The following is a 9,848-nucleotide window of genomic DNA, read 5'->3' on the forward strand; positions in this document are numbered from 1 at the left end:
CAAAAATTATACGTGATTAATTTAGATTAATTAAACACAGAGTATATAATTAATCAGATTAGAAAATGTAATCGATTGACAGCCCTAAAATAATTAGATGCTGTCGCCAACATTCCCCCCTTCCTGTTTGGTGTTGGAGAGAGGTCACTATTTGCATAAGTCATGACTAAAAGACTATATCTAAATGCATTGAATTAATCAAAACATTAAAATAAAAACACTTAAAATGTCTGTCAAATATTGAAACAAATATAATATCTAGGCTACATTACTTCAGGCAAATGCAAAACTATGTCTTTGACGCAGCTAAATCACGCTATGTGATATTTGCATGCATGCAACATGTCTGAGGGATTTATGATCCAAGCTAACTCAAGCAAATGAATTGTGTCTTGTAGATGACGTCTGAAATAAATGTTTTAGAACTTAAATGTGGTGGGCGAGTTGGCCCAGGCTCATCTTGAAATGTTCAAAACGAGTTGATAGGAAGCAGCAGCCTAGGCTAGTTGAGTTGGTTATTAGCGATTGCGTAGGGATGAGCAGGGCACGATTTAGGCTATTATCAATTAATTGATAGTTTCTATAACAGCAATGTAGCCTATATTTCCAACAGATAATGATCATTGTCTTGTTTTACTAAATAACATTTTCAAGTTTACGAACAGGGCACCTCAACTGTGCAAATTCGAACTGCTTTATGACAGTGCTGTTAACACCACGCGCCACGACTCCCGGGGCCGGTTGCACCAACTGGTCTTTACTAAGTCTGGTCCTAACTGCTAAGTTGGTCTTTGTTAGGACCAGTCTTTAGAATTCAACTAATGTCGGTTGCACCAGCAGAACTTACGCCTGGTCTTAACTACGCCCGGTCTTAGCGATGCGCGTCCATGTGAATGCCTACGGAACAATGACAACTTGCCTGTTTTAAAGATTCTCTGTCAATCACGTCCCCCGTTCGGAGGAAACAGCGGTTAAAGTGAATGACATGTAGCCTAATGCGTGGAAGTGGCACCTATTTAAATAGCTAAATAAATAACTTAACAATTACTGTAGCCTAGTTCCTTCTCATTATGTCTTGATATAGAATAAGCAAAAAGGAGACGCATTATAGCATTATCTTTTCAGAGATTAAGGCTACCAATAGGCTGTGGCAGAACAACACTAACTGGTAGAAGCGTTATCTGCACTGTAAAATGCAGGTAAAAAGTTTGCATGTTATGTAAAGAGCTAGACCCATTGGAATACGGAATAACGTCAGCCAACCAGCCACGTTGTGCTAGGAATGCCGTAACAGGCAATTATCTAACAAATGTAACGTTAGCTTACACGTTTTTTTTTTATGCACTAAACGTAATTGTAGGGCGGGCTAAGATGCATCTTTGAAATGTTTCCAAGTGTATGGTTATGCTATTAGGAATGTACAAAGCTGTTAATAAAGGTTTTTAATTCGTGAATGATACCGAAAGCCCCTGAATGATTGCCAGGCTGGCGTAGTGCAGTGTCAACCTAAAACGAGTGCTAGCTGGCCAACAAGCGAGCATGGGATTAATAACAATGTAGTTTGCGCTTTAGAAACGACTGTGAGAAGTGCTAAAATGTTGGTCTTAAGAACTTACGCCTACTACTGAGTAGGCGTAAGATTTACGCCCGGTCTTAGCGAAAAGAAGGCCTAAGCCTTGATGGTGCAACTGGCGTATCTATCAGGTTGGACTTAGAACGCTGAGTTAGGACCGGCGTAGCTTAAGACCGGGCGTAAACATGTTGGTGCAACCGGCCCCCGGCGCTCACAGTGGCGGAGATGGTGACTTGAAGATGCCGACGGGCCTGTTGAAGTCTGGTTCTAGCCTCAGCGAAATGGAAAAACTGCTGAATGTTACAGTATAAGCTGATGTCGTTATAGTCCAAATATCGTAGGCTGTATAGTTTTCAAGCACAAGTGCTATTTATCTGCACTTATGCATTTCCAAATGGGCTTCAATGATAGTCGCCTGCAGAATCTGTTTTAAATGACCAGTTTCACGATGGTTTAATGCATAGAATGTAGCCTATGTTCTGTCTATGGTTTTATACAATTATATTTAGGCTACTCCTGATGCTGCGCCATCTCAGAGAGTTTGAACTGTTTTATAACGCTATAATGCAATAAAATACAGTCTTACCGTGCTATGCTGGCCGCATGTGCTTCCAACGGTCGTGTTTGCCCTCAGTCCTCTGTGGATGATTCAAACACCTGTGCCACGAGATTGGAGACATTTGAGCTGCTGTCACTCAAGTGCGTTCGCGGGTTGCGCCCCCTGTCAATAACCGGGCCAATGAAACACGCTTTAATGAAACGTGTAAATACATCTATGGTTGAGCATGGTATGACGCAAGGCATGTCAATTAGTGCATTAAAAAAAAAAAAAGTTTGAATACGAACGTTATTTTCCGTTACTTTTGTAATCGTCTATTCATTTGAATGCACTGAATGGGGGCTGTGTAGGTCTGAATTAAAAAGACTGTTCCCCAGTTTAAAACAGTCAAATCCCGGTCAAATTCAGTAATATAGATTGCTGCTGGGCTGTAGCCTACGCCTTGGTGAATGTTTTAACATCTCTAACATGCCATTTAGCTAGAATAATACATATTTCGATTTATGTAATGTTTCTAAAGTAGGTAGCCTAGGCTACACAATGTTATTTCACTATTTCTAATAAGTGCCCTTCGTGAACCACAGGCCGTCAGTCTACTTAATTCGACCCAGAACATATTGACTGGAGCGTGGGTGTAGCCTATAGGCTATGTGGTCGACTTCCCACTGCTATTCAATGAGCACCGATAGATATTTGTCGTCACCTCGCTGATGGTGTGCTACTGGCGGTCTGCTGTGGAACCACCATCGAGTCAGGGAGTAGGCTACAGTAGTCTAGGCTACATGGGTCATGGGTCGGTTATGGTTGGCAAACCGCAGCTGGTTTACCAGCTCGAGCTGTGATTCGCTATCTGACTCATTGCAAAATTATGGTTCATGGGTGGATTTTGATTGACAAACCGCCACTAGGCCATGGACATATATCGGACCACTGGTGAATATTGGTCGGCAGCTCACTGATGGTCTGCGAACGCTGGTCCTCTGGAGGACCATCTGCTTAGCAAGTGCACGCGGGTCATGACTCATGGGTGGATTCTGGTCGGAAGACAGATTGGCTAAAGTGTAGACTAAAGTGATTCAAAGGTTACATTTCGGTGAATATTTTAATAAAAAACATATCCAGTTAGTTACAGTTAGTGACCTTATCACTGATTGATTTCTTCGTTTGTAACGTTCAATAGTATCTGAATTAATGATGTTGATTCCTGATTGGTTGACCCCTGACATGTATGTGACGCACATCAGTTTCGGTTTCAGTAAACTACCTGAGTAGCAGCATGTGTCCTGCGTGATTTATGACAGTAATGGTAACTTTATTGTATTATCCAACGTCAGTTATAATGAAACAGAAAGTAAATTCATGTCGCCTGGCTGCTGTCACTGAAGTGCGCGCGTCAGCTGCGCATCCTCTCTAATTAACAGAGGGAGGTGAAACACCGATTTCGTTCCTCCGCAATCCCTGTTTCCTTTACGCCAAGTTCTTGCGTTATGGCTAGGTTACCGTGCGTAGGCTATTCTAAGTATTGAATTGTGTTTTCCGTGTTCTCAGTTGCGGTAGCCGACTAGAGCCTCTGCGTGAATATTCAAGGGACACCAAAACACACATCTCAATCTCTGCTAGTTTTTGTCCTAGAAACATAGTAGTGACATAAAGCGACACCATTAGAAACCTTTAATCAACTAGTCTCCAAACATATGTTTTAAAAGAGAATGTAGCCTATCAATGACACTTAGCAAAAACAATAAAAGAAAATCCAACACTGTTGTTTTCAAGGTACAAACCTAGATATATTTATAGTGGGTTTTTTTTTACCTTTGACCTTTGAAAATCGTTTTTTTAATAGTTTACACTGAATTATAATTGCCAAAAAGTAATTTCATTACATCCACTTTACTCTCATATAATTATTGTGGAGGACCTCTAGAATATAACCATATGTGGCACTTTTGCATAGGCCTAGATGTTTTTAGTTAGGCTAGTTGAAAAACGTAAAAATCTCAAGGTATAGCAGACTGCCTCAAAGTGCTTGAAAAGGCCCCGGACCTCCAAGTGTTAAACATTGAAGGCTAATATTTTGTCACTATCAAACTACATCTGTTATCTGCCAAATACAGTTGCATTTTCAACTCTGCAGAAAAAACGTTCAGGAGTTACAGAAGTTATACAGAGTTATTTACGCAGAGGTTGTGCATTTGATTTAATTCGTCAATCTACCGGATACAGTTTGTCCCTCCTGAACTTGAATTTTCAGTTCAAGCTATGTGAACTTCCCACAACCTGTATTTTAACAAAATATCATGAATGGTACTTCAAATATGGCTCATCAGTGGATTACTGCAATTCTCCCAACGTGTCACTAGGGGGCAATAGATCCATGAGTTGTGTGTCTGCTGAACCCAAAACCTCATTGTTGAGCTGGCAGTGGCGGCTGACATGGGGGTGTTGGAGGCCCCATATCAATATAAACACCCACCCACATCTTAACCACCTCCATACACACACACACACACACACACACACACATTTAGGCAGGCATGCCTGAGTATTGCTCTTTACTTTTTTTTTTACCATATTGTAAGACGCTTTGGTTAAAACGCATCAGCCAAATGGAGCACAGCGTTAGTTCAGGCAGGTCACGGAGTCTCGCTAGCTTCCCTGAATGGCCCAGCTGACTGTCAATCTAATCGCCCAGCTGATTGCCAGCTGATTGCCAGCTGAGTGCCAGCCGGCCTAGCCTTGCTTTCATTGGTGGAGATCATTCAGAGCGCTTATTTAAACTGCCTTTGCCAATCTGCTGCCATCTGCTTTTTCTGCAATTTTGCCACCCACCTCCTCCCCTTAACCCCCTCATACTTCTGACTTATCAATGTTGTGTCATTGATGTTTGTTCTGTTCTGTACCCCATGGGGGGTTTATTGCTGCTCTCCCTGCCTTGGGCTTTCCATGTTTGAACATGGAAGGGCAGGGGGCCCCCAGAACAGAACATACCGCCAAGAATGTATTTCATGCAATAGTAAATAAAAATATTTTATTGACAAAGTGGTCCTGACTGAAATGTAATACAATATAATGCATGCGCATGCTGCCACCAATCAGAACACACAGACTACCAAGCGCAGAGGGGACACAACACACGGACTACCAAGCTCAGAGGGGACAGAGTTTCACGTTGGGTTGGTGTCTGTCTCAGAGGAGGGGACAGAGTTTCACGTTGGGTTGGTGTCTCAGAGGTCTCCTCAGTGCTCGTCGTGTGGTGACGTGAAGATGCCTGCTGTCGTGCCACAGGACACCAGGGGCGGACTGGAATCTGGAAAAGTTCTGGAAAAGTCCAGAATGGCCATCCAGCCAACGGCCATCAGCCTGGCTCAATGCTTCCCCGGCCCAGTAGTGTCCTGCTCTGCAAATACATCCTGTATGCTTCTGCTACTTCACCCCATGTCTACGCCACACTACCAGTTAGCATTGACATTCAAAACACTGCGCCATTGCATTTTCTCTGCATTAACACAGGTAGGCAGGCCCATACCTATGATCTGTGCATTAACGCAGCAGGCCCATAGGATCTGTGCATTAGCACAGCAGGCCCATATGATCTGTGCATTAACACAGCAGGCCCATATGATCTGTGCATTAACACAGCAGGCCCATATGATCTGTGCATTAACACAGCAGGCCCATATGATCTGTGCATTAACGCAGGTAAGCAGGCCCATATGATCTGCGCATTAACACAGAAGGCCCACATGATCTGTGCATTAACACAGCAGGCCCATATGATCTGCGCATTAACGCAGGTAAGCAGGCCCATATGATCTGTACATTAACACAGCAGGCCCATATGATCTGCATATTAACGCAGGTAAGCAGGCCCATATGATCTGCGCATTAACACAGCAGGCCCATATGATCTGCACATTAACACAGCAGGCCCATATGATCTGCGCATTAACACAGGTAAGCAGGCCCATATGATCTGTGCATTAACGCAGGTAAGCAGGCCCATATGATCTGCGCATTAACACAGCAGGCCCATATGATCTGTGCATTAACACAGCAGGCCCATATGATCTGCACATTAACACAGCAGGCCCATATGATCTGTGCATTAACACAGCAGGCCCATATGATCTGCACATTAACACAGCAGGCCCATATGATCTGTGCATTAACACAGCAGGCCCATATGATCTGTGCATTAACACAGCAGGCCCATATGATCTGTGCATTAACACAGCAGGCCCATATGATCTGTGCATTAACACAGCAGGCCCATATGATCTGCGCATTAACACAGCAGGCCCATATGATCTGTGCATTAACACAGGTAAGCAGGCCCATATGATCTGCGCATTAAGGCAGGTAAGCAGGCCCGTAGCTCTTTTGTTTCTTGTAAATAGCAATCAGATGTCCTCAGATGTGGGCATTACTTGAGTACATTTACTGAATTACTGCACTTAAGTCACTTTTTCATCTGCACTTTACTTGAGTATTTCCACTTTTACTCCGGTACATTTCTAGGCCAAATATCTTACTTTTTACTCCACTACATTTCGTGACGGCTGAATTACAGCTGAAGTTCCTTTTGGAAAAAAAGACTGTCCAAATACATGTGCACTTCCATGTGTACAGTATGTTCTATCAAGCGAGCTAGGCTTTAGATAATGGTGTTCTCTAACTCCTGTTATTGTTATGTCCACTATCTACTGTACCTTCTTGGCCCCTTTTCACAGTATTGATGCTACCATAACTAGCCTCATGACTCCAGTGAGCTAATGATGACAGACAATATTAAACAATGATAGATAGATATACAATGATAGACAATGATACAGTAGATAGATATACAATGATAGACAATCTGACACTATCAGACACAAAAGGGAATGTCTTTATTTGGTCCAAAAGGTGTAAAGCATTCAACAAAGCAAAAAGTGGTAAAGTATCTAGATAAGATGTCACATTAGTTTGTTTTAGTTATTTCTACGTACAACAATTCTTAGTTGATTTTGTCCTTGAATGAAGGAGAAAGGCTCAATGAATGGCTATGGCTGTGCCGAATCATTTCAACAATAGTACATACTGTCATAATACATTTCAGGACTTTTTCGATTCTTAAGTACATTTGAAGGCAAATTTGGAAGAAAGTCCAGGGCCTCTTTGTAGTCCCATTGGATCCCTGCAGAACACTAATAAGCCATCTGAGTCCATCATTACATCCTGAACACCTCCTCCTGCTGACCTCCTCGTACACTGAGCACCTCCTCCTGAGCACCTCCTCCTGATCACCTCCTCCTGCACTGAACACCTCCTCCTGATCACCTCCTCCTGATCACCTCCTCCTACACTGAACACCTCCTCTTACACTGAGCACCTCCTCCTGATCACCTCCTCCTGATCACCTCCTCCTGAACACCTCCTCCTGAGCACCTCCTCCTGCTCACCTCTCCTGATCACCTCCTCCTGATCACCTCCTCCTGCTCACCTCCTCCTGATCACCTCCTCCTGAACACCTCCTCCTGAGCACCTCCTCCTGATCACCTCCTCCTGCTCACCTCCTCCTGATCACCTCCTCCTGAACACCTCCTCCTGAGCACCTCCTCCTGCTCACCTCTCCTGATCACCTCCTCCTGATCACCTCCTCCTGCTCACCTCCTCCTGCTCACCTCCTCCTGAACACCTCCTCCTGAGCACCTCCTCCTGCTCACCTCTCCTGATCACCTCCTCCTGATCACCTCCTCCTGCTCACCTCCTCCTGAGCACCTCCTCCTGATCACCTCCTCCTGAGCACCTCCTCCTGATCACCTCCTCCTGAGCACCTCCTCCTGCTCACCTCTCCTGATCACCTCCTCCTGATCACCTCCTCCTGCTCACCTCCTCCTGAGCACCTCCTCCTGATCACCTCCTCCTGATCACCTCCTCCTGATCACCTCCTCCTGCTCACCTCCTCCTGAGCACCTCCTCCTGAGCACCTCCTCCTGATCACCTCTCCTGATCACCTCCTCCTGATCACCTCCTCCTGAGCACCTCCTCCTGATCACCTCCTCCTGAGCACCTCCTCCTGATCACCTCCTGCTGAACACCTGCAGACTGCTTTGGGGATGCTGAGGTCAGAACAGAACAGAGATGTCACAATCACACACACACACACACACACACACACACACATTTACTCATCCAGACACGGACACAGACACACACACGGATACAGACACAACAACAGCTGGCTCTTATGTCTCTTATGTCAGAGAGAGCACAAGAGAATGCGTCTGTGTGTGTGGGAGAGAGGAAGAGCGATAGAACACTTGTGTGTGTTCTACTGTGTGTGCTACTGTGTGTTTGCTACTGTGTGTTCTACTGTGTGAGTCAGTGTGTGTGCTACTGTGTGTTCTACTGTGTGTGTCAGAGTGTGTGTGAGAGAGGGATTGGGAGATAAGAGAGAGAGAGAGAGGGAAAGAGAGATTGAGAGATAAGAGAGAGAGATTGGGAGAGAGAGAAAAGAAAGCACTAGAGGGCAGGGATAATGGAGAGGCAGGGGAGGACAGAGATAGACAACACAATTTAGAATTGATAGAGTGAGAGATGAAGAAAGAAACTAGAAAAGCACTCCGAGAGCGCAGACCTCCGCCAAATGACCTCCGCCAAGTGAACACATAGCCGCCTCCTGGACCAAGTGAACACATACAGTAGCCGCCTCCTGGATAGACAGTGATACGGATCACTCCCAAAATTAAATTTTTTCTTCCACCGGTCATTTCAGACCTTTCCTGAAAATTTAATCGAAATCCATCCATAACTTTGAGTTATCTTGCGAACAAACAAACAAACAGACAAACAAACCCAGATGAAAACATAACTGTTATGTTGTGTAGTGCACTTCAAATAATACACTGACACCGCTGCCTGGGTTATGCTGCGAACTTCAGTGGAGTCCATTCAAAACTTGTGCATCTCATAAATTGGCAGAGCTAAGAAAGAAAGGGAAAGAGAGAAAATAAAGAAAAGAGAGAGTGAGAGATATGGATATAACTCAGCCAGCTACTGAGGGAAGAGACAGGAACTAGTGCTCAAATTTCAAAATGTCTTTTAAGATCAATTCTTAAGCTTGAGATGGCTGTCCATAACTCAGGGTGCAAGGGTCCCAAGGCTATGGTTATTCAGTGCCTGAGGCTGAGTGTGGGCTACTAAAATATGGATTATGATCCTTATTACGCTGAGATACACACCATGGGAGTGTTGTCTTTCCAACTAGGCTGGGAATCCTGTGAAACTCTTAGCTAACATTAGGCTACATTAATAGGCTACTCCTTCACGTTATTTGTTATATTCCCCTTCAAACGAGTAAAAGAAGCCTATCACCCCCCATGATGGAATGCTCACTGACACAAGTCAACGTTACTCCCATTTCCTGCCGATCTCTACTGACAGGAAATGCAATTCATGTATAACATGGTTGGTATTAATGTGTTGCATGTGAACAAATAATGATAATTAATCTGGACAACACAGGACAGCAGCCTGGCTCAGATATTGCTGTGAAGGCATGCGTAAATACCCTCACCCGCAGAAAAGCGCGTGCACACACACACACACACACACACACACACACACACACACACACACACACACACACACACACACACACTTTTTTGGCACCTTGTTGTAAATCCAATTATTACTTTCACCAGCAGAGGTTTCACACTTGTGTGTCAACTAGTA

This window comes from Sardina pilchardus, chromosome 21, assembly GCF_963854185.1.
Source record: "Sardina pilchardus chromosome 21, fSarPil1.1, whole genome shotgun sequence".
Lineage (NCBI taxonomy): Eukaryota > Metazoa > Chordata > Actinopteri > Clupeiformes > Clupeidae > Sardina > Sardina pilchardus.